The sequence below is a fragment of the Dendrobates tinctorius genome, unplaced genomic scaffold (assembly GCF_039654945.1).
Source record: "Dendrobates tinctorius isolate UK_male_01 unplaced genomic scaffold, ASM3965494v1 ptg000022l, whole genome shotgun sequence".
Taxonomy (NCBI): domain Eukaryota; kingdom Metazoa; phylum Chordata; class Amphibia; order Anura; family Dendrobatidae; genus Dendrobates; species Dendrobates tinctorius.
The window spans coordinates 109,769,267-109,789,099 of NW_027361690.1; the positions used below are offsets into that span (position 1 = coordinate 109,769,267).

The following is a 19,833-nucleotide window of genomic DNA, read 5'->3' on the forward strand; positions in this document are numbered from 1 at the left end:
CAGATGTTTTCACTAGGGTTCAGGCCTGGAGATTGGGCTGGCCATGACAGGGATTTGATGTGGTGGTCCTTCATTCACACATTGCTTGACCTAGCTGCGTGGCATGGCGCATTGTCCTGCTGGAAAAATCAGTCCTCAGAGTTGGGGAACATTGCCTGAGCAGAAGGAATCACCTGTCTTTCCAGGATAACCTTGTATGTAGCTTGATTCATACATCCTTCGCAAAGATTTAACTGCCCAATTCCAGCCTTGCTGAAGCATCCCCAGATCATCACCGATCCTCCACCAAATTTCACATCGGGTGCAAGACACTGTGGCTTGTAAGTCTCTCCAAGTCTCTGTCTAACCATTAGACGACCAGGTGTTGGGCAAAGCTGAAACTTAGACTCATCAGAGAAGATTACCTTACTCCAGTCCTCTATGGTCCAATCCTTATGATCTTTGGCAAACTTCAGCATGGCTCTCCTTTGCTTCTCATTGATGAGAGGCTTTTTTCTACCTTTACATGACTTCAGCCCTGCCACTAGGAGCCTGTTAGGAACTGTTCTTGCTGTGCACTTCACCCCAGCTGCCATTTGCCATTCCTTTTGTAGGTTACTTGATGTCATCCTGCGGTTGCTGAGTGATATTCGAATTAGATGACGGTCATCCCGGTCAGTGGAGAGTCATTTTCGCCATCTGCCGGTCTGTAGCTTTGTTGTCCCCAATGTCTGCTGCTTGATCTTGTTGTAATGGACTGCTGTCTTAGAAATTTTTAGGATGGAGGCAAAATGACACTCACTGTATCCCTCTGCTAGTAAATTCAGAATTGAGCCCTTATTTTCCTCACTCAAGACTTTTCTTTTCAACTCATTTGGCATGGTTAAAAGTTATTTTTTCATTCCTATTACTTTTGAGATATTACTAGCACTTGTTTTGCCATCCAGCTTGTCCTTTTACAAGAGGATTGTGAACACCACAGCAGGGTTTTTTTTATACTTTCCTTCGTTAAATAAGATTTAGTTCAGGTGTTCACTTAATCAGAAGCACATTAAGTAGAATGAGGTGTACTCTGGTTGGAATTCAACTGACACTGGAATGGAATGGCTGTCAAACATGTAGAGAAGCTGATTTTTATAAAACTGTGCAGTGGTCTCTTAATTTTTGCCAGAGCTGTATAGATAGATAGACACACTATGCGATTTGCACACTTGTGGTCTCGTGGTGACTAAATTTACCTGGCTTCTCTTAATGCATGCCTATTGAGAGAAACCAAGCATATCTAGATGGCATGTAACCGTATGCATATTGCATACATGCAGTCATGTGAGTGCCACTTTACTCTGAGTATTTTGTGGAATCCTGACAGTGCATACACCTGCCATATGCTGTCACAATTTAGCAGTCCATGTTCACATAGAATGATTGTAGATTTTTATGCCCAACCTCGATAACCCCTTTAAAGCTCCCTTTATGAGTCTCATTGTTCCTCCACAGAGCTGCTTGTACCTCATAGAATCATAAAATCGTAGAGTTGGAAGGGACCTCCTGGGCCATCTGGTCCAACCCCCTGCTCAAAGCAGGATTCTTTAAATCATCCCAGTCAGATGTCTGTCCAGCCTCTGTTTGAAGACTATCATTGAAGGAGAACTCACCACTTCTCGTGGCAGCTTGTTCCACTCATTCTTCTTCTACTAGCTGGTTACATATGAATAATAGTACACCCTTTATTATGTAGATAACAGATAGTTAGATTAACAGAACAACAGATAATAGATAGACGTATAGATAGATAAATACAGTGCCTTACAACAGTATGGCAGTATATAGTATAAAAAATGGCCTCCTTTGAAGCTTGCCCTGTACCTGATCTTCATAGGAGTACCAAGATGGTAGTAAATCAGGCTACCATAGTAGCTCATCAGGGTAACCTATAACATCACAGGGTGCTGATGGGCACCAAAAAGCACCCACACCAGAAGTCATTCTATTCAGAAATTAATATCTTTTTCCTGTTTTATACAGTTCAACTACCTTTTCCCGTAGATCCATTGACAATTCTTTTGCTTTCCCCATGACTCACAATCCAGAAATGTCAGTGGCTGGATGAAAGATGCAAGAGTCTGTCTGGATCCCAGAAACTCACTCAGCTTTTATGCACACACACTGATTACCAGAAAACAGGTCACAGGTGAAGATGTTACCTTTAGTAGCCATTCAAACCCATTTGTGTCAACTTCTGTGCATGTTATCAGGCCAAAATCACCAGGGTATGTGAACTTTTAATCAGGGTCATTTGGATGTTTTGGGTTATCATTTATGATTTAAAAAGAGAAAACACAGTAGTTTGACAATAAATAGCTTCACCCAACCACTAACAATGAGTGGAGAGAAAGTTTTGTTGTTATCATTCTTTTTCTCTGAAAAATGGCCAAGAAAACAAAAATTTCTGCTGGGGTATGTAAACTTTTGAGCACAACTCTATATATATATATATATATATATATATATATATATATATATATATATATATATATTCTATAATGTTTAACCACTTCATACTACTGCCAATTTCCATTTTTTTCAGTTTAGTTTTTCTCTTCTTCCATAACTGAATAATTTCCATAAGCCATTTTTTATTTTTCCATCTACATAGTCATACAAGGGTTTGTTTTTTTTGCTGGATGACATGTACTTTTGAAATACACTACAGGGTGGGCCATTTATATGGATACAACTAAATAAAATGGGAATGGTTGGTGATATCAACATCCTGTTTGTGGTGACCATGGTGGCCATTTTGAAGTCGGCCATTTTGGATCCAACTTTATTTTTTCAATGGGAAGAGGGTCATGTGACACATCAAACTTATTGAGAATTTCATAAGAAAAACAATGGTGTGCTTGGTTTTAGCATAACGTTATTCTTTCATGAGTTATTTACAAGTTTATCTTTGTTTACAGCCATTGACATGTTGCAGACGTTAATACGTGAGGAGCGAATAGAAATCGTGTTTATGTCTGTGTTAGGGACGGGGGAACACACTAAATAAAAAATAATAAGTGCGTTCGCCGCCCGGGGTCCACCGTGCAGAAGGTGTTACACTGCTGCTATGTAATGGCAGATGCACTATATGGCAGTATAATGCACGCGGGTTGAACGTCACCCGGAGTGCGCTGGGCGGTCTCTGTTCCTTCACAGAGATGCAGAGGCGTTAAATACAAAGGCTGAGCCTGTTGATGTCACACGACTCAGTGGAATGCACGCACACTGTATATGGTCACAGGACTTGGGCCAAGATACAGGGTCACGTCCCTCTAGACCTACCATGCGTGCGGCGTCACAACCGCGGACGCCAAGGAGTACTGCTGACTGCAGTGCGGCAACAGACACTGTCGCTATACGACAATGCCCGGTAGCAGGCGCACTGTCAAACGCTAGCACTGTGGACAGTAGCATAGCTACCGGGGGGGCGGTGGCCCCGGACCACGCACTCTGAGGGGGCCCACCAGAGCTACACTACACTACACCACTATTCTGCGGCAGAGCAGGGAGAATCGATCTCCCTACTCTGCTGCCCGGCTGCTATGGGCCCCTGAGAAGGCGTGGGGGGCCCCGGTGCCAGCAGTGGGCCTCCCACCTCTCAGCCAGCAATGTCGCCCTGGGTTGTTATTTGTGTACAGGACCTGTGATGAGGTCACAGGAGGGGCGGAGTCAGGGGTCATATGCTCTGGGGCTTCAGTGGCTGCGGGACTCTGCTGTGCTGGTTGTCATGGTGCTGGCTGGATGAGGTGAAGTTTCTGTGTGGGGTCAGGAGGGGTTTACAGGGTGGATGTAGCAGAGCTGTGTGTGTAGGAGGTGTACAGAGTGGAGCCGTGTGTGTAGAAGGTGTACGGAGCAGAGATATGCATGTATGAGGTGTACGGAGGAGTGGAGCCATTGGTGTACAAGGTGTGCGGAGCGGAGCTGTTTGTGTACAAGGTGTACGGAGTGGAGCCGTGTGTGTATGGGGTGCATAGAGCATGTGTGTACGGAGCGGAGCCATGTGTGTACAGCGTGTACGGAGCGGAGCCGTGTGAGTATAGGGGATATCAGGTGCAGTAATAGGGACACATGCGGCAGCAGTGGCTCAGCATTGGGGTATCAAGTGCAGTAATAGGGACACATAGAGCAGCAGCGGCTCAGCATTGGGGGATCAGGTGCAGTAATAGAGACACATACGGCAGCAGCGGCTCAGCATTGGGGTATCAGGTGCAGTAATAGGGACACATACGGCAGCAGTGTCTCAGCATTGGTGTATCGGGTGCAGTAATAGGGACACATACAGCAGCAGCGTCTCAGCATTGTGGTATCAGGTGCAGTAATAGGGACACATACGGCAGCAGCGGCTCAGCATTGGGGTATCAGGTGCAGTAATAGGGACACATACGTCAGCAGCGGCTCAGCATTGGGGTATCAGGTGCAGTAATAGGGACACATATGGCAGCAGCGGCTTAGCATTGGGTATCAGCAGTATTAGGGGTTTGTGCAGGTTGGGGATACATGGTGATGGAGCTGGAATATGAGAAGTGAAACATGTCGCTGTTGTATTCTCTGTAGCCGAATCCTGGCTGGAGGAGCTGTCAAGTCGGTCTGGACCAGATGGAAAAGACGTGAAAAGTGAATGATTCCATCAGAAAGAACATCAGCGGTAAGACACCAACTATAACTGTGCAGTAATCACTTATATGTTCTGTATGACTGGTATTTACCACTGACCATATGGTGGTAATATCAATATTGGTCTTTATATAGGGATTATTCTCAGTAACAGCGTGTTCATCTCCTACATCCACTATTATGGTGCGTCACCGAGTTATAATCAAAGTTACCTAGTTAGGGGCCCACTCAGAAGTTTCGTCCCCCCTGAACCAAATCCCTAGCTACTCCTCTGACTGTGGAGGATGCGTATTGTGACCTGTAGCTTGCCACTGACTGGCGCAGACTCTAACATTAGTTCCCTATCCACACACGTTATATCAGAGGGAGGGGAATCTTAATGAGTCATTTGCAAGTCCATACATCCATCATCATTCACACAGTTAGCAACTAGAGTCTATACTAACGCATGGCCGAACGGCCATGCAAACTTTTTATAGCCAGGACCTTCCGGAAGCTTCCAGATCCCTGAGATGGACCAAGCAGATCTGGAGAAGGACCTGTGCATGTGACTCCCAATCTCCAATGGGAGATCATCTCGTGAGCATGCTCAGTGGAGCGACGGAAAGACTTAGCCTCTGGAGCGGTTTGCTTATGAGCAGCCTGCATTGCTATTGCTGGCTCAAAGGTGGCAGCAACAGCCAGACAAACAGAGCAGGTCTGGGCAGAGCGTCAGGAACGACGGGACTGCTGAGCATGCTCCTCTGCGGTCGTTGAAGAATGGGAGACCGCAGAATGTGAGGCTCTGGATTCCTGCTGTGCCGCTGCAGGAACCCGACGCCTAACAGTCTGGTGAATGCAGTACCCTGGTCATTGCAGCAGATTTCAATGCAAGACACCCTACACAAGAAAACTGTCACCATTCCCATTTTATTTAGGTGTATCCATATAAATGGCCCACTAAAAAAGTTTGCCTCATCACTGAACATAATGTTCTGTGTAAACTCAGGGTCCTGTTCCAATTTTTGTTTTGCCAATTCTGCAAATTCAGCGCTCCGATCTGGGTCACCAACCATTCCCATTTTATTTAGGTGTATCCATATAAATGACCCACCCTGTATATATTTTACCATGTGATGCACTGGAAAGCATGAAAAAAATGTAGTGTGTAAAAATTGCAAAAAAGTTGAATTCCACATTTTTCTTTTCTAGGGGGGTTTTATTTACCATGTTTATTATAAAGTAAAATCTGGCAAAATGTTTCTCTTAGTCAGTGCGATTGCGCAGATATCTAACAAGTATAGGTTTTTATTTAAGTTTTTTATTTAAGTGGTCAAAAATATATGTAAATTTGTAAAACAAATTTTGCTTTTGTCGCCAATTTCAGAGATACCTAAAGGGGTTTTCCCACAAGCAAAAGTTAATTTTAATCAATAGATTTTGAAATAATAATTTCCACAATTGGATGTGTTTTTATAAAATGTTCCTGTGCTGAGATAATCTTATAAATGTGCCCCTGCTGTGTACTGTGTAATGTCTGTGTCTGACAGTACAGGGACATGGTCTGATCATACCACATCTCTTGGGCAGGGGGGAAGCAAAAGAGTATGCTGACATTAAAGCAAAGGATCACAGTTGATTCTTTTGGTGAGATAAAACATTTCCCAGCTTGTTTTTAAGAATTGTTTTACTTCAAAGAAAGAATTTGTGATCCTTTGCAGTAAAGCCTGCATACTTTTTTTCCTCCCCCCTCCTCTGCCCAGGAGCTGTGGTATGATCAGACCATGTTCCTGCACGGTCAGACACAGCCATTACACAGTGCACAGCAGGGGTGCATTTATAAGATTATCTCAGCAAAGGAACATTTTATTTGAACACATCCAAATGTGAAACTTATTATTATTCCAAGATCTATTGATTAAAATTAACTTTTGTTAGTGGGAAAACCCCTTTAACGTTGTCCTTTTTTGGGATATGGGGCTGAGTGTGGGCTTGTTTCTTTGCACCATGAGCTTACATTTTTAGTGTTACCATTTTAGTGTAGATGCAATAGAATCATAGAGTTGGAAGGGACCTCCTGGGCCATCTGGTCCAACCCCCTGCTCAAAGCAGGATTCGCTAAATCATCCCAGTCAGATGTCTGTCCAGCCTCTGTTTGAAGACTTCCATTGAAGGAGAACTCACCGCTTCTCGTGGCAGCCTGTTCCACTCAATGATCACGAACTGTCAAAAAGTTTTTTCTAATATCTAATCTGTGTCTCCTCCCATTCAGTTTCATCCCATTGCTTCTAGTCTTTCCTTGTGCAAATGAGAATAAAGTTGATCCTTCTACAATGTGACAGCCCTTTAGATATTTGTAGACAGCTATTAAGTCTCCTCTCAGTCTTCTCTTTTGCAAACTAAACATTCCCAAATCCTGCAACCTTTCCTCATAAGACAGGGTTTGCAGACCGGTCACCATTCTTGTCGCTCTTTTCTGAACTTGCTCCAGTTTGTTGATGTCTTTTTTAAAATGTGGTGCCCAAAACTGGACACAATATTCCAGATGAGGTCTAACCAAAGAGGAGTAGAGGGAAATAATGACTTTATGTGATCTAGACTGTATGCTTCTGTTAATACATCCTAGAATTGCATTTGCCTTTTTTGCTGCTGCATCACACTGTTGACTCATATTCAGTCTGTGATCTATTAGTATACCCAAGTCTTTTTCACATGTGCTGTCACTTAGCCCTATTCCTCCCATTCTGTATATGCTTTTTTCATTTTTATTGCCCAGATGTAGTACTTTGCATTTCTCCCTGTTAAAAACCATTCTGTTAGTTGCTGCCCACTTCTCCAGTTTATTTAAATCTTTTTGAATCCTCTCTCTCTCTTCTCTAGTATTAGCTATCCCTCCTAGCTTTGTGTCATCATCAAATTTAATCAGTTTACCCTCAATTCCTTCATCTAAATCGTTGATAAAGATGTTGAACAATGCAGGGCCCAGGAAAGAGCCCTGTGGTACCCCACTTGAGACATTCTTCCAACTGGATGTGCAGCCATTTACGACCACTCTTTGGGTCCGATCACTAAGCCAGTTATGAATCCACCTAACAGTTGCCTTGTCCATTCCATACTTAGTCATTTTTTCAATAAGGATTGTATGAGAGACTTTGTCAAATGCTTTGCTGATGTCAAGATATACTATATCTACAGCATTTCCTTGATCCACCCAATCAGTGATTCCGTCATAGAAGGAAATTAAGATAGTCTGACATGACTTATTAGTTACAAACCCATGCTGACTCTGTTTAATCACTTCATTCTTATCCAGGTACTGACATACATGTTGTTTAATAATTTGTTCAAAGATCTTTCCTGGTATAAGATAAGATAATCCTTTAATCGTCCCACGATGGGGAAATTCAGAGCATTACAGCAGCAAGGCAGGAACAAGTACAGATGCATAAAGGCATTACATTGACAGTAGGTAGGTACATAAACGAAAAAAAAAGATATAACCGGACTATCACAACTTTGGATCTATAAGTTCACTGTTTGGGTCGTTCTCCATTTTGGACAGTGCTGGTTATACAGCCTAACTGCAGCAGGAAGGAAGGACTTTCGATAGCGCTCCCTCTCACATTTAGGATGAAGGAGCCGGTCACTGACAGTACTGCACATCTTTGTCACGGTCTCATGCATGGGATGGGAATCATTCTGCACCATGTAGCTCACCTTGGCCAGTATCCTCCTGTCGCCTACTTCCTGAATTGGATCAAGGGGGCATCCCAGGACAGAGCTGGCTCTTCTAATCAGTTTGTCCAGCCTATTCCTGTCCCTGGTTGATATGCCACTACCCCAGCACGCCACACGAAAGAAGATGACTGATGCCACAACAGAGTCGAAGAAGGATGCAAGGAGTGCCCCCTAACTCCGAAGGCTCTCAACCTTCTGAGCAGATAAAGCCTACTGTGGCCTTTCCTGTACACTGAATCCAAGTGATGGGCCCAGTCAAGCTTATTATTGAGGATCACACCAAGGTACTTATAGGTGTCGACTATCTCAATGTCATTTCCCTGAATGTTCACCACTACTGGTGGATTTTTTTCCCTTGCGAAAGTCCACCACCAATTCCTTGGTCTTCCCGGAATTAATCCTAAGGTGGTTCCTCTGACACCACTCCACAAAAGCTTGGTTAGTATCTCTGTACTCTCTTTCATCTCCTCCTGTGATAAGGCCTACAATTGCAGAGTCATCAGAATACTTCTGCAAGTAGCAGCTAGATGAGTTGCACTTAAAATCCGCAGTGTACAGTGTGAAGAGAAAAGGGGCAAGAACTGTTCCTTGAGGTGCCCCTGTATTGCAGATCACCGTGTCTGACACACTGTCCCGAACCTTTACAAACTGAGGTCGGTTCGTATAGAAGTCAGACTCACCGGCCTATAGTTGCCTGGGTCCACGTTCTTCCCCTTTTTGAAGATAGGAACAACATTTGCTCTTCTCCAGTCTTCTGGGACTTCTCCTGTTCTCCAAGAATTTTCAAAGATTATGGAGAGGGGTTCAAAAATTTCTTCTGCTATCTCCATCAGTACTCTGGGGTGTAATTCATCTGGACCTGGAGACTTGAATTCATTTAGGTTAGCTAAGTGTTTCCTCACTATCTTTCTGTTTCTAAATATCCTGGATTCTTCTATTCCCTTAATAGGACAGTGAAGAACAGTTGATGTTACATTTCCTTTCTGAGAGAAAACAGATGCAAAATAGGAATTTAAAAGTTCGGCCTTCTCAACATCCTGTCTTACCATTTCATCATTTTCATCCTGTAAAAATCCTATAGCATCTTTGACTTTTCTTTTACTTTTGACATATCCCCAAAATCCTTTATTATTGCTTTTGACATCTCTTGCAAGCCTCAATTCATTGTCAGCTTTAGCTAATCTGATTTGAGCCCTGCAGGTTCTGCAGACAGCATTATATTCTTCTTTAGATATGCCTCCCTCTTTCCATTTTATAAACCTTTTTTTCTTCCTTTTTAGCATGTGCTTAAGTTCTGTGTTCATCCATCCTGGTTTCCTTAAATGCTTCCTATTCTTCCCTCTTTTCGGAATTGTTAACAACTGTGCTTTGAGAATTTCATTTTTCAAGATTTCCCATCCTTCCTGGACATTTTTGTCTTTAAGGATATCCAGCCATTGGATCCATCCAATTCTCTTTCTGAATCCCTTAAAATCTGCCTTTCTGAAATCTAACCTTGACGTCTGAGTCTTCACATGTCTTCCGCCTCTAGTTATCCAAAATTCTAAAATAGCATGGTCGCTACCTCCTAGGGTCCCAGCCACTTTTACCTCCTCAACCATTTCCTCCCTGTTTATAAGGATTAGATCCAAGGTAGCAGTTCCCCTTGTTTTCTCCTTTACCTTTTGGAAGATAAAGTTGTCAGCAAGAGAGGATAAGAATTTCCTTGACCTGTTAGTTTTGCCTGAGAGAGATTCCCAACAAATGTCTGGATAGTTGAAATCTCCCATGACAACGATGTCATATTTTTTGGAGAACTTGGCCATTTGATGCATAAGGAGTTCATCCATGTCTTCAGCTTGCACAGGCGGCCTGTAGTAAATGCCTACAATGGTGTCCTTTCCATTGTTCTGTCCTTGCATTCTTACCCAAACAGTTTCCACAGAACTCCCAGTCTCTGAAGCTTCAATCTCTGTGCAGATATACGCGTTTCTAACATACAATGTGACACCTCCTCCTCGTTTATCAAGTCTGTTTCTTGCAAATAAGTTGTATCCTTCTAGTCTTGTATTCCAATCATGTCTATTGTCCCACCAAGTTTCAGTGATTCCAATGACATCATATTTCTTTTCCTGTGTTAGTAGTTCCAATTCTCCTTGTTTGTTGCCCATGCTTTGTGCATTAGTATAGAAACATTTTAGTTTGTGATAGGTTTCTCTTTCTCCAATATTTTTATTAATTAGATTCTTTTGTCTTTGTTCTTCCTTTCCACTCTAATAACAGAGTTCTCAATAGCATTTGTCAGGTGTATGGCTTTTTCTGGTCTTTTGCTTCCCTTCCCATGTTGTTCTAGTTTAAAGCTCTCCTTACAAGTGTAGCAAGGCGACTTCCAAATACATGCTTTCCAGTCTTCGTAAGGTGCACCCCATCACTAGCAAGTAGTCCATCGTATAAGTAATTCACTCCGTGATCCAGAAATCCAAATCTTTGCTGACGGCACCATCGACGTAGCCAGTTGTTCACCTGCAGAATCTTATTCCACCTCCTTGTTCCATGGCCATTCACTGGGAGGATGGAAGAGAAGACCACCTGCGCTCGCAGTTCTTTCACTTTCTTGCCGAAGTCTTCAAAGTCTCTGCAGATGGTTTCCAGGTCATTTCTTGCGGTGTCATTTGTCCCCACATGTAGTAGCAGGAATGGGTAGTCATCTGTAGGTCTGAAGAGTCCTGATATCCTGTCAGACACATCTTTAATTTTTGCACCTGGAAGACAGCACATTTCTCTTGAAGTTATATCCGGTCTGCAGATAGCGGCCTCTGTTCCTCTCAACAGGGAATCCCCCATGACCACCACTCTCCGTTTCTTCTTCACAACATTTTTCTTTCTCCATCCAGGAGGACTCTGAAGGCATACAAGGTTGCTGTTTGGTGGCAAAGTCTTATCCTGATGTGTTTCTTCATCGTTTTCCTGCGTGAGAGCCTGGTACTGGTTTCTGAGCAGTATGGGTGCTGACTGCCTCCTGATCCTCCTGCTTCTCTGGGTCACATGTCTCCATTCCTCTGTTTCTTCAGGTGCACTTCGAATTTCTTCTCTTTCTGTAATATGAAGAGATAATTGTGCTCTGTCCAAGAACTCTTCACCTTCCTTAATGATCTTCAACGTAGCTAACCTCTCTTCGAGATTTTGCAACTTTTCCTCCAACAGGGACACAAGCTTGCATTTGTGGCATGGGAAGTTTGGCTTTTCCACTGGTAAGTCTGTGAACATGTAGCAAGAAATGCAGCTCACCAAATGGATCCTGGCCTCTTCCATATTGAGATTTCTTAAAAACGATGAAAGATGAGCCAAAATTCGAGCTCTTCTTATTCTATTTCATTGCAACGTTGCGGTGGCTAAAAAAAACCTAACTATGGCATTTTGATGTTTTTCTCATTACACCATTTATGGATTGGATTAAGAGTTAACATCATAATATATTTAACCTCTTGAGGACACAGTTGTGCTGGACTTTTAAACAAACAGGGGTTTTTTTTTTTTTGCATCACTGCATTCTAAAATCCATGGCTTTTTGATATTTCCATGGCAATGCAGCAATATTAGGCTTATTGCACCATTGGAGCAGCTATAATGTACTTAAAAGCTACGTAAAATTTCAATTTCCCAATATCATATGTTAAAAGTTATTTTGTCAATATGAAACCTAATTTTAGTTTTATTACTTTTGCACAATAAAAGCACTTAATTTGAAAAAAAATTTTTTGTGCCACTAAATTCTATGAGCCATATCTTTTCCATTGACTGAGCAATATGAGGGCTTTTTTTTTTTTAAGAATGAGCTGAAGTTATCATTTCTGCCATTTTGGAGCACATACTGTATAAGATTTTTTTGCTCAATTTTTAATTCCCACCAAACTAAAATACCTAAAATAATATTAACCTCATTATGACTCGAGTTCTGCAGCAAGATCATAAACTTAGAGCACATGTCTTTCAGATTAAACATACATCTACCTAGGATATTATATAGTTGAGCTGAAGATATTAACTCGTATTTAGATTATAGCCTAATGAGCTCCGATACATCTTTTTACTGCCTTTGAGACCTCTTGCTGTTCCTGTCAATAGCGACATGGGCATCGAGATAGTTAACAGAAGTTAAGGGCTCCCTCTAAAACCCCATCGATACTCACAATCATAATCATGTGGTTCCAAAGGTTGCCATGTCAACCTGAAGCCAGATAATGTTTGCATGGTTTGCTAGCTATGTTGGCTTGTTATGATGTAAGCAAAATTTTTTGCTAATATCATACGTTTTCAATCCACTTTGAATTAATGACAACAGTTTATAATACTTTGAGTTGTGCTGTTTTTAAAATGATAATCACATTGAGTGGGTTTCAAAATATAGGCAACTTAAAGTCTTCAAAAGAGAATAGGTCCCTAATAAGATCAATATTAAAGAATTTATAAAAGGACATTTGAAAAATGATAATGACTTAAAGTAGACATATGGTATATATCGTTTGTAAATGTTTTTCTATAGTAGAACTATCGCTCATATATTGTTATAAACATGCAAAGTTGTAATATTACTAATTTTTCAAAAAAAATTTTTTTAAAATTTCAGATATTTTTAGAATTGAACTCAAAGCATATTGTCCTAAATTCACAGCTAACATAAAGTACAACATGTCATGAAAAAATACACACTCAGAGTCACTGGGGCGTGTCAAAATATTCAAGAGTTTGTAATGTCGGTGGGTTTGTGATTTGTTTCTCCGGCGTTACTCTGCATGTATCTGGTTTAACCCTATGCTCCTCTCCCCCTAGTTAGCAGGGATACTCTTGTCTGGTACTTGTATGTATGCTGCTCAGTTCCCTGCTCCGCTGCGTAGCTGCACATGTATTGTGATGTCTTTGCTCTGCTGCATGACCATCCACATGTGCGGTCCCTGGCTGCTGCTGTGGAAGCTATCTGTGGCTTGCAAGGTCCTCTGCAGTGGGTGCATGACTTTCCACATGTCCAGGCTTGCAGCTGCTGCCAGGTGCCCTAAGCCTCAGTTCCTGTGCTGTCTGTGCTGTAATGGTTTCTGCATGTGCTTAGGGTGCTCACGGCCACACCTTCCCTGCTTTTATTAGGGTTAGTGTGTGCACCTGAGTTGCTTTCCCAAGCCTATTGCTGAGGGGCAGCTCCTATATAAAGTTGCTCTTTCCTTTTGGGCGTTGCCAGAGCTTCGCATTAAGTTTCAGAGTCTTGCCATGTTTGTTTGGTGTTCAGCTCCTGTTCTGCCTGTGTTCAGTTCTAGGAAAGCTGATGCCGGTTTTTCTGCCTGCTCTGGGGGCTGAGTACCTAGATACGCCTTTCCTGAAGGCTACATATCCAGGCCCGTTTCTGTTATGTTTTATTTCCCGCATCCCTGAGGGCTGCATTTTCAGGCCTGAACCCTTGATCTTTTATCCATTCCTGTACCTGACCCTGTCTGATCTGTGTTATGTTCCTGAAGTCCCTTTGTGTCTGGAACCCTGTACCCATTGACTGTGAACTAACCTGGGTCCGTCTTTTAAAGATGGAGTCTGGTGTTTTTGCTTAGCATTTACTATGCTATGCTCAGCCTGCTATGTTCCTACCTAGGTCCGATACCTGGTGCCTGACAACCATAGTTTTGAACCTGACAACCACTGCCTGGTGCCTGGAGATTGTGTCCAATGTCCGGAGTCTGGCGACCGCTGTCTGGTACCCGGAGCCCGACCACCGCTGCCTGGTCCTGTGACGTACGTGTCTCAGCCGATGTCCTGAGTTGCAACGCTGGTGTTCCTGGACCTGTGCTGTCCGTGTCTCTGTCAATGATCTGAGCTGCCATGCAGTAGTTTCTAGTCCTGTGCCATCTATGTCCCAGCTGATGACCTGGGATGCCTCGCCGGAGCCCCAATATCATGCCTGTGTCCCGATGTCCAGCCTGTGTCCCGATGTCCAGCCTGTGTCCCGATGTCCAGCCTGTGTCCCGATGTCCAGCCTGTGTCCCGATGTCCTGATGTCACGATGTTCCATGGGGTCCACCCTGTGATGACGTCTGTCCTGGGTCGGTGTCTGATGTTCCCCTGCTGAGCCTGTGCTACGCCTGAGGTCTGAGAGAAAGGCTGTCCTAGTATGCTCGTGCTATATAACCCTGCATCAACCCATGATGTCCTCCTGCCTTCATCTGTTATCCTGAGACGTGTACCCTTCCTTGATGTGTGGAATCGGGAGCCTGGCATCATTTTGTTCCATTTATGTACTGTGATTTCCTTTAGGTAAACTTTATGTTTCTTCATACCTGAAGTTGTGCTGTGTTATCTATTTCTGCTTGTCACCATCTTGTCCACATGCTCAGCTGCCACAAACCCTGCTCGCTGCCCTTCCCTAGTCTGGGTAGGTCCAGGTTACCCTTCTGTGGTCTAGTGGGTCCACATTCCATTTCCACCTGGGATGCTCGCCCCACGGCATCGTGGTCGGGCAACGTGGAGTCGTCAGCTGGGCCGCGTCCATGGTCACAGCCTTAAGAATGTCAGACTTAAAGGGAACCTGTCACTTGTTTTGGCCGCTATAAGATGTGGTCACTGCATTTCAGGGCTTTTCTACAGCATTCAATAATGCTGTAAATAAGCCCCTGGTCCGACCTGAAAGATAACAAAAATAAGTTTTATTATACTCACCTGGGGAGGCGGTCCGGTCCGATGGGTGTTGCACGTCCAAATCTTCTTCTGATTGCTGCCCTCTTGCTTGCTTCATGGTCCTCGGCATCGCGCTCCTGCGCAAGCGCACTTCTCTGCCCTGTTGAGGGCAGAGTAAAGTACTGCAGTGAGCAGGTGATGGGAAAGGTCAGAGAGGCCAAGCGCCTGCACACTGCAGTACTTTGCTCTGCCCTCAACAGGGCAGAGGAGTATGCCAGTGCAGAAGCATGATGCCGGAGCAATGAAGCAAGCAGGAGGGTAGCATCGCAAGAAGATGGGAGGCGCCGGACCCGGACCTGCGACACCCACCGGACCGCACTGGACCGCTCCCCCCGCGAGTGAGTATAAGAAAAGTTATTTTTCTTATCTTTCAGGTAGGACTGGGGGCTTATCTACAACATAATAGAATGCTGTATATAAGCCCTGAAAGGCAGTGGCCATATCTTATAGCCGCCAAAACAGCTGACACTTTAATACATTTAGATTTGTCACTGTACTCAGTTATATAACTAAGTGAAACAAATTATTTCTATTTTTCTCTCTTAAATTTTCTGGAGTGATCGTAGACCAATAGAACTATAAAGAACTTGTACATGGCAAAAATCTATACACTAAATGTATATATAACAATGAAGCCAGCTAAGTTGTCAGAGAAAAATTTGTAGTTTAATAGGACATGATTATACCTGACACGGGAGATGTTGTGAATGTAATAAGATGTCTTGGAACCTGAATATATTTGTCTTCTGTTACTTAGTCTTACAACCTGCTCCCAAGCAACATAGCCATTATCGTTAGCAGTCACAGTTCAGTAGTTGCCATTGTAGCTAGGAAATGAAGATAACTTATTTAGTACCTAATATAGCAAAATGTCTACATCTATGAATATTTATTTTATTCTTAAAATGAAAGGAGCAATGGTAGATCTAAAAAATGAATATCAATGTTTTTCTTCCATACAGTTCTGTAATTCAACTTTGGGGCCCTTTTTCTTCTTACTTTAACCCCTTCATGACTCAGCCTATTTTGACCTTAATGATCTGGCCATTTTTTGCAATTCTGACCAGTGTCCCTTTATGAGGTAATAACTCAGGAACACTTCAACGGATCCTAGCGATTCTGAAATTGTTTTTTCGTGACATATTGGGCTTCATGTTAGTGGTAAATTAAGGTCGATAATTTTTGCTTTTATTTGTGAATAAAATGGAAATTTGGTGAAAATTTTGCAATTTTTAAATTTTGAATTTTTATTCTGTTAAACCAGAGTTATGTGACACAAAGTAGTTAATAAATAACGTTTCCAACATGTCTACAGTTGTGGCCAAAAGTATTGACACCCCTGCAATTCTGTCAGATAATACTCAGTTTCTTCCTGAAAATGATTGCAAACACAAATTCTTTGGTATTATTATCATCAATTAATTTGTCTTAAATGAAAAAACACAAAAGAGAATGAAGCAAAAAGGAAAACATTGATCATTTCATGCAAAACTCCAAAAATGGGCCAGACAAAAGTATTAGCACCATTAGCTTAATACTTGGTTGCACAATCTTTAGCCAAAATAACTGTGACCAACCGCTTCCGGTAACCATCAATGAGTTTCTTACAATGCTCTGTTGGAATTTTAGACCATTCTTCTTTGGCAAACTGCTCCAGGTCCCTGATATTTGAAGGGTGCCTTCTCCAAACTGCCATTTTTAGATCTCTAAACAGGTGTTCTATGGAATTCAGGTCTGGACTCATTGCTGGCCACCTTAGAAGTCTCCAGTGCTTTCTCTCAAACCATTTTCTAGCGCTTTTTGAAGTGTGTTTTGGGCCATTGTTCTGCTGGAAGACCCATGACCTCTGAGGGAGACCCAGCTTTCTCACACTGGGCCCTACATTATGCTGCAAAATTTGTTGGTAGTCTTCAGACTTCAAAATGCCATGCACACAGTCAAGCAGTCCAGTGCCAGAGGCAGCAAAGCAACCCCAAAACATCAGGGAACCTCCACCATGTTTGACTGTAGGGACCGTGTTCTTTTCTTTGAATGCCTCTTTTTTTCTCCTGTAAACTCTGTTGATGCCTTTGCCCAAAAAGCTCTACTTTTGTCTCATCTGACCAGAGAACATTCTTCCAAAACGTTTTAGGCTTTTTCAGGTAAGTTTTGGCAAACTCCAGTCTGGCTTTTTTTATGTCTCTGGGTAAGAAGTGGGGTCTTCCTGGGTCTCCTACCATACAGTCCCTTTTCATTCAGACGCCGATGGAGAGTACGGGTTGACACTGTTGTACCCTCGGACTGCAGGGCAGCTTGAACTTGTCTGGATGTTAGCCGAGGTTCTTTATCCAACATCCGCACAATCTTGCGTTGAAATCTCTTGTCAATTTTTCTTTTCCGTCCACATCTAGAGAGGTTAGCCACAGTGCCATGGGCTTTAAACTTCTTGATGACACTGCACACGGTAGACACAGGAACATTCAGGTCTTTGGAGATGGACTTGTAGCCTTGAGATTGCTCATGCTTCCTCACAATTTGGTTTCTCAAGTCCTCAGACGGTTCTTTGGTCTTCTTTCTTTTCTCCATGCTCAATGTGGTACACACAAGGACACAGGACAGAGGTTGAGTCAACTTTAATTCATGTCAACTGGCTGCAAGTGTGATTTAGTTATTGCCAACACCTGTTAGGTGCCACAGGTAAGTTACAGGTGCTGTTAATTACACAAATTAGAGAAGCATCACATGATTTTTCGAACAGTGCCAATACTTTTGTCCACCCTCTTTTTTATGTTTGGTGTGGAATTATATCCAATTTGGCTGTAGGACAATTCTTTTTGTATTTTTTTTCATTTAAGACAAATTAAATGAAGATAATAATACCAAAGAATTTGTGTTTGCAATCATTTTCAGGAAGAAACTGAGCATTATCTGACAGAATTGCAGGGGTGTCAACACTTTTGGCCACAACTGTACGTATTGCTATATACCTACCCATCATTCTCTATATATGATTGATTAATGTATTTAATATTTTTTGGTCTCTGCTGTTTTCTGTGTACTCCCGTATGTACCTGCACTACTCTTTTTGTCCCTTTTTTCCCTCCAGTGGCCGACATTGTTGGCATTTAATATTCAAATGGATTAAAAAAGAATATATTTGTCTTTTATTATTGGTGGTATTTTTTGCTCCACATGTGTTCTCTTGTTTAACCCTAATCCCAACTCTAGCCCTAACCACAAGTCTAACCTAAGTTTTTCTGCTAATGTTCACACTTGATTTTGTTGGTCTGTTCAGTTTTTTGTGTGTTCAGCCAGCCCCGGCTGTGGGCTGTGCTGAATTTCCACTCTTATTTATCAGTATTTTGCCAATTTGCTTTTTGTCCCATACTAGTTTGGTCTCTTTTTGCTCTGTCTCAGAATATTTCAGAGTGCTGATATAGTGGGAGAAGTCTAGTGACTTCAGGGTTAATTTTGCCATCAGAAGTGATGGACATTATTTTGTAGGGTTTTGGGCAGATTGCAGACAGTGTCTTTCCTTTCCTCTCCTGTCTAGTTAGTTTGGGCCCCATCGCTTGATCAGCCTATTTTCCTAGCTGTGTTTGTGTTTTCATCTTGTTTCACCGTCAATACATGTGTGGGGGCTGTCTATTCCTTTTGGGTCTGCTCTGGGGCAGTTAGTTTTCCCTTTTCTTGCTTTAGGCTTATTTAGTTCTCCGGCCGTGACGAGGCATCTAGGTTCATCGTAGGCACGCTCCACGGCTGCTGCTAGTTGTGTGGTAGGATCAGGGATCTGCAATCTGCATAGTTACCAACCTCTCTGGTTTTTCTGGGCTTAGCATGCTTAGTTTTTTTCCTCCTCGGTGACCCATTCATAACACCTAACCCTATTACTAACCCTAACCCTATTTCCAACCCTAACCCTAATTCTAACCCTAATCGAAAAATAAAAATAATTTCTTTATTTTATTATTTGTGCCTGCCTATGGGGGTGATAAAGGGGGGGTTTATTTACTATTTTTTTTTTATTTTAATCACTGTGAAAGAATATCATAGTGATCAAAATGAATGAATGAAACTGCAGCGTTGCAAATTCAGGCGGGCGCACTGCGCATGTGCCCACCATTTTCCAAGATGGCGGCGCTCATGATCCAGGACGGTGGGACACCGGGAGCCAAAGCAGGACATCGGAGGTGAAAGGGGTGAGCGGAAGGACGGGGGAGTGGAGGGAAGGGGGAGGGGAGCAGATGATGATGGTGGCGGCACATTGCCGCCGTCATTCGGTATCGGGAGCCGATCGGCCCCGTGAGTCGGTGAGGGGGGGTCGGATCTGGGTCTCCAGCCATGGCCGATTACAATCACTCTGATTGGCTGTTAAAAGTGAAACAGCCAATCAGAGCCATCGTAGCCACGGGGGGCTAAGCCACCTCCCCGGGGTGAAGTACAGAGCCCCTTGTACCTGCGGGTCGGTGACCTTTCTGTGACCCCGGTCACCTGACCCACAGTGGGGCTTTGAAGTCATGACATAGCATATGTGTCATGGGTCGGATTGGCACTGACTTTCATGACGCATACGCTGTGTCACAGGTCGGGAAGGGGTTAATTCATGTATTGGGACTAGAAATCATTTTTGCTGTGTGGTTTCATTAAAATGTTACCCTGTTTGCTTTCTATAGCCTCTGTGTAGTACTGTCTATTGATGGCTTCTCCGCTATGACGGTCTGGCAGGATGGTTTTGTAACAACTTTTCTCTCTCTCTTTCTGACCTCTACTCCTTTGATTTATGTCCAAAACTGAACTTCTTCTGCTCCT

At 43.0% G+C, this 19,833-nt stretch overlaps 1 long non-coding RNA gene across 1 annotated transcript in view; it reads left to right on the plus strand.

The window, feature by feature from the left end:
• LOC141083998 (uncharacterized) overlaps nt 1-14,945 on the plus strand; it is a 30,096-nt gene extending 15,151 nt beyond the window's left edge. Inside the window, exon 3 of the long non-coding RNA XR_012230900.1 lies at nt 13,967-14,945. This is a non-coding gene — a long non-coding RNA (uncharacterized lncRNA). The remainder of the gene's footprint in view (nt 1-13,966) is intronic.
• Nucleotides 14,946-19,833: the final 4,888 nt, after the last annotated feature.